The sequence below is a fragment of the Epinephelus lanceolatus genome, chromosome 8 (genome assembly GCF_041903045.1).
Source record: "Epinephelus lanceolatus isolate andai-2023 chromosome 8, ASM4190304v1, whole genome shotgun sequence".
Classification (NCBI taxonomy): Eukaryota; Metazoa; Chordata; class Actinopteri; order Perciformes; family Serranidae; genus Epinephelus; species Epinephelus lanceolatus.
In genome coordinates this window covers 27978602-27984601 of record NC_135741.1, presented here as the reverse complement: position 1 = coordinate 27984601, position 6000 = coordinate 27978602, and the positions used below count along the sequence as shown (strand labels likewise).

Here is a 6000-nt window from a genome sequence, read left to right as displayed (position 1 = left end):
CCCTGAGTGTTTACATTTCAGCCTGTTTGACAGCTATGGTCTGCAGAGGTCTTGCTCAGTACTGGACCGCTTTCAGAAAATCAGAAATCAGAATCAGAAATAACTTATTGATCTCCTGGGGGGAAATTATGATTCATTACAATTGCTCCAATGTAAAGAATAGAGAATTATAAGAAGTAAGAATAAAGAATGAAAAAAGAACAAAAAATAAAATGAAATGTGCATTAAAATAAAAAATAAAATGTGCATTATGCTGCCGTGTTTAACACTAGTACTTAAGGTATAAAAATCTGAAGTAAAGATTTATTATCTTAAGTAGTTTCAAAAACTGTTGTTCTCATTAGTCACTCAGACCAATGGGGGAAAAAAAGGGAAAATAAGATACAGGATGAAAAATGCCAAACTCACCCTTTAACATGGATTGAGGTCACACAGTAAGTTTTATGTATGCTGTGTATGTTTATTGTTTTCAAACTATAAAAACAAGGGTCTTAAGAAAATTTGAGTTGAATGAACTTTAAATGATTCAAACATTTATCTACATTGTATAAAATATTCCATTGAATTTCCGTATGATGTTTTACAACTAAGATTTTTTGAACAGTCAGATACGTCGTTGTCTTGAGATGAAATGTCAGTGAAAAGCTGTATTTTGAAAAAACCAAACATATGAACCATAAAGTTCTTTGACTTGCGGCAACAAAGGCGAGGTGTTGAATTCTCTTAAAAAAAAAAAAAGATGTAAATATAAATCAAAGACGTACAGGACATGGTGATGACATGATCTCACATTTGGTCCCAACCTTAAACTCCTCAGAGAAATATTTCATCTTTGTGTTTGCCTCAAGGAAATACAAATATGACAGCATTGTAAGGTATATAGTGAGGCGGTAAAGAGATTTATGACCCTGCTCAGTCTCAGTGTGCAGAGGTAATAACCGCAAATGTGATAATACATGTGCGACATCTTGGAGCCACATAAGCCATGTATTGGAATCTGATGATGGCGTAAGTGTTGAAACTACCAGCAGACATGTGTAATTATATACTTAAGTATGCAACTGCAAAGCAAATGAATTGCTGAGTGAAAACTGGTGTCTTCATCATGTTGGGGTGAAGCATGTGCAGGCTGTACAGTACGTTACACTGTTCTCATAGTTGTGATGGTGGTAGATGGTCGCCACCATGTGGAGAAACCTCCTCACAACTATTTGGAGTGATTTTGGCTTCTTGTTTTCACAAGTACATGTTACATTGACATCCTGAATGATTTTAATAAGGGTGTCATATATTCAATTTACTCAGCATCATTACAGGGATAATAAATTAAGACACATCCTATATATAGTATGCGTTTACGCTCCAGAAATCTTCCCCATATGGCAATGAAGTCACTCGGCTGCTCTTTTTTTTTTTGCATATCCTGTAAGCAACTGAAGGAGACCCTCTGAAGCGTGACGGGAATTGATTTTTTTCTGTATGCATATCTGCATTTGAACAGAACACTTGTGCGTGAAAGCCAAAGAGGGCGTTCAGCACAGAAGGTTCCTATGAGTCACCAATGCAATACATCACCCACTTAGCCTTCATCGATTCAGCGAGCTCCTTGCTATGCAGGGAACAGTATGACCATTTCTTTTTCCTCTTAATGCTTGAGTTAAAGATATGTCTCTGAATGTAAAATGTGTCAGGGGTCAAATCCTGTTAGATGTGTGATAACATATTGGAAGCTCTTTTCCAGCAGCCCAGAAAGTGTACATTTATCATTACATACCAGAACTCTCATATATTACAATCTTTTTTTCTCAGTTATGATCAAAACAAGACAAAAGTTTAATTTGACATTGCCTCATTGGCCCTGAATCCATCCTCTTGCCAACAATTATCAGTAACACTTTCCATTAGTTTCATGCAAAGCCACGAGCATTGATTTGCAATTAATGATGCATTTGGCGTTTCAGTAACTGACAGATGCGTAAATGGCATTTGAGGGCGCTCTGGCACAGACAGGCTGCAGCAGTGCTAAAAGCTCTGGAGCAGCAGCTCAGCAGGTGTCCTCCCCTCTTCATTTTAAGGAGGTGGGTACTTGAATTTGAATATACGATTAGACATGCAATTGTCAATCAGGAATCCTTCTTACCAGCGCAGAAAACTCATCCAAGAGACGATGTTTATTAAATCTATTCAAGTTGTGTCTTAAAGAAATGACAATAGGCCTGATTATAAGTGGGTTTAAATGTGTTTAGCTGGCAGTGAAACAAGGCTATAAGACTCCATGTGCGTTAGAGCATCTTTTTTAACCCTCTAAACACTGCGCTTTACGGTGTGAAAAGATGACCCGAAAATCAGTAAAGCAAGAGGTAAGAGGCGCTGCGTGCCATAAGCGGAGCGGTCCTCACATATCACGCACGACGTTAGGAGTTCCCTCGCTTACACGGTGAAAACGCCCCTCTACTCTCCTCCTAGCCCTTCCCCGACCGTGAGCATCCCTGCCGGCTTGTGCCTGTCTGCCGTCCCAGCCTGCAGGGCTACACCTCCCGTGCCAGAGGCAAGGCGCTCCGGGGCGGTGGCGGCGTCCGTCTTCCAAATTTCCTGCGATCTCAATGATCACAATCCGGACTGAAGCTTGACACCACGGACCTGACAGGACAGGTATGCTGTTGTGTTTTGTTTGTCTGATACGGTGACAGCGGAACAGGTGCATGCTGCATATGCCGGTTGTTCGGAAATGACATTGTAGGCATGGAGCGGAGAGCATCTTCGCACCGGTGACATGCTTTGACACAAAAACCGTGCGCTGCATGCGCTGCAAAGACACCGCTTTGTGCTTCAAGTGTCATGGACGGATGGGGAGGGTGTTGCCACAGAGCTTTAATCCGACCAATATGGTCGGCAGGCTGGTTTTAATAAGCTGCATAGAATCAGGGCATCCTTTATTCCGTGCAAATCGAGGCCCAGTAGGCAGAAAGAGTCAGCAGGTGCACCTTTCTTATCGTCTTACTGGATCACATTGCGCCTGATCAGACCTGTTTCTGGAGACATTCAGCCCACATACAATTGTTCTGAGCTATTCTCGGACATGCCGGTGTGTGTGTGAGGATTGTGTTTTCTCTATGTGGAGCTATAGGCTAACAGCTGATGCTCAAAGATAATGAGCTAATTGAAGACGGAGTGTGTTGTCGCGGGTGTGGCAGAGGGGGCAGGCGTGGGCGCCTCGGCGATGGGAAGGTCTCCTGAGTGTGTGAATTGCAATGTGAGAAAGTGGGCTATTAAACTGGAAATGCTCTGGAACCAGAATGAAAGGAGTTTTTTTTTTTTTTTTAAAGAAACTTAACATGTATTTGAAGAGATAAATAAACTGGCCTTGATCCAGTTTATCAGATTGCTTTCCTCTGTCATATTTAATAAATGTGTTAATTAGGAAACAGGTAATTGCCTTTCCATAATAAATCATCTGAGCATCTTTGCAGAGGGTTTCAGATATCCTACATTTTTAAAGCTGCAACGCACAACTATATTCTAGCTGAAAACTAAAATCACACACTAATGATTTTAGGATGCATTGCCACATGATTCTTTCTCTCCCTAAAATAGCAGACACTTTGAATTAAAATGAGATATTATGTAAACTATAAACAAATATGAATTTCATATTAGATTTTTGACAGTTATTGCCAACACAGCAGTCTGCAGGAAACATAAAACTATAAAGCATCCTCCCACATACTGGGGACAGAAACAAATAACTCAGGCACTGCAGTAAAAGTTCTGCACAGAACAAAACATCAAAGAGAGTTTACCAACAAGCAAAGTGCAATCCAGGAAAAATCTACATAATTGCACCATTCAGCAACTTTTATTTCAACACCTCCAGACAAGTCAGACTGTAAAAGTTACCATTATCAGTAATGCATCCTTCTGTTCACCCTCATCCTACTCACGCAGACTGTCAGTCCTCGAGTATCTGGCTCCTTTGCAGCCATGCCACAGGCTACAGTAACTCCCAGACTCTGAATTTGTGGAGGCAGAGTCAGGGAGGGGGCAAATTAGATCTAAAAATCCATCCATCTGTCCATCCGTGCCTCTGTCCCTCCATGCATCCTCCAGTCTCATTCTCATTCTTTCACCTGCTCCACTTCCAGCCTCCCTGGTGTGCATTACAATGGTGCAACTATAAGCAGTGTGCTGCTCCTCTGTGACGCCCCTTTTCTTGTTCACTTTAAAGGGCAAAGCCTCTTTGTGTGATTGCATGTTGTGTTAAACACTTACAGGAGAAAAATATTGAATACTTGTTTTCCTGGCTGTTGTCAAGGTGGATCAAGGAGTCTCACTGCAGGTAATTCAATAATGGAATTACATGCTACATTTCCCACAGAGCAATTTGCTCTTATCTGTGACAGGTAAGATGAAACAGACAGCCAAGCAAACTCCTGAGTTAAAACAGGAAGGAACTAGCAAGGTTACATGGCAGATATGCACATGGTGTTCACAGGCGGCAACTCCATTACCTTTCGGTCGATGTGTAACCTCTGTGCAATCTGTCACCAAGGCAAACGTGCGCCATAAGGGTAAAGGTTAGGTCACATGTTGTACGGCTGCAGGATGCATTTTATGTGTCTGCGTTTCTGTGCGCGTAAATTCAGTGTGCTTGCTTGTTTAAGGTTGCACACTTCGATACAATTCTCCCTCGAGTCCTATTCCGAGTCATCCCATGATCGATTTGTAATAGCTCATTGAAGCAGGGCCAGTGGTCTGTTCACAGCCAAATTGGAATTCTCCACAAGATAAACTCGCGGTCTCTTAGAAGTGAGAGGAGCTTTCAAAGGCATATTAAAGATAACAGCGTGTAATACACTGTCACTTTTTGCATTATCATCACAAATGATGTGTTGTGGGATGCAGTGCCTAACTCGGCGAGACATCCCATTTTCTGGCAATCTGACATCATATTGAAGTTATGACTGGTAACTCAGTTTGACATGTCTTATTGGCATCATTAAATGCCAAACCACAAATTAAATCCAATAATAAGATGAGTGTGTGTCAATTTAAACCTAGAAAAAGTCAATTTTCTGAAGGCAATGAGTGCGATCGCTGAGGGCAAAATAATACATATGAATGAAGTTTGCCTTCGACTGAAAGCAAAACTAAAGGCAGTTTGAAAATGAAGTTGTGATCAGTTTAGTTCGAATGACTGAGTAAACTGAATTAAAGTGATCAGATGAGCAGGTCTGAACAAATGTAACAATCCTCATGGGATAAAAATAATAAAAAAAATTATTTCCCACCCAGTCGTGAGAAACAAAATGTTGGCATTGTCTGCAAACCACAGATACGCTACATTTGCGCATTATTATGTAGTGTAGTGGTTTCTAACAGGTGGTTCGTGGTCCAAAAGTGGGTCAAGGGTCCATTGTGAATGGACTGCAAGTGACTTACAGATGTGTCAGATTTGTAAAAAGCACACTTTACTTGTAAGTACAGTGAATTTCCAGCACAGAGCTTTTATTTTGAAGTGCCGTTTCTATCAGACAGCTACTTGACAGTAACCTGGAAATCCAGATGCCCCGCCCCTAGCAAATTCGAAATTGCACTGCACGAGGCAGAGCCTGCTGAATCGCCATCGGACCAATCAGATCAGTCTATCTGACAGGGGCGGGCTCTGGGCGGGCGTAACATGATGACGACAGTGCTGTGCCGTAGGAGTCGAAAAGTAAACAGCCAAAATGGCAGCTGCCAAAGGACCGCGTCCATTCAATTTAGCTTTGGAAGAAACACAAAGCCAACTACACTTATTTTTTTCCTTGAGAGAGGAACAGAAGACTGCCCTTGAAACCTTCGCTTCCAGGAAGGATAATATATCAGTTAGCCCCACTGGTCGGCAAACAAATGGGGCTTAGTGCAATGAATACGTCACCTTGTTTTTTGCTCTGATTGGCCATCGTGCTATCCAGTTGCATGAGGCAGTGTTTAATATGCTTCAGTTAGTGCCGCCCCTTG

At 41.7% G+C, this 6000-nt stretch overlaps 1 protein-coding gene across 3 annotated transcripts in view; it reads left to right on the top strand.

The window, feature by feature from the left end:
- The first annotated feature begins 2465 nt into the window (after positions 1-2465).
- LOC117258229 (band 4.1-like protein 1) overlaps positions 2466-6000 on the top strand; it is a 62364-nt gene continuing 58829 nt past the window's right edge. For 2 of the 3 annotated variants that reach the window (XM_033628893.2, XM_033628889.2), the window contains exon 1: positions 2514-2652. The gene's annotated coding sequence lies outside the window, so the exon portion shown is untranslated. Of the gene's footprint in view, positions 2653-6000 lie in introns of all 3 variants that reach the window. The other variant, XM_033628892.2, reaches the window with a different exon arrangement.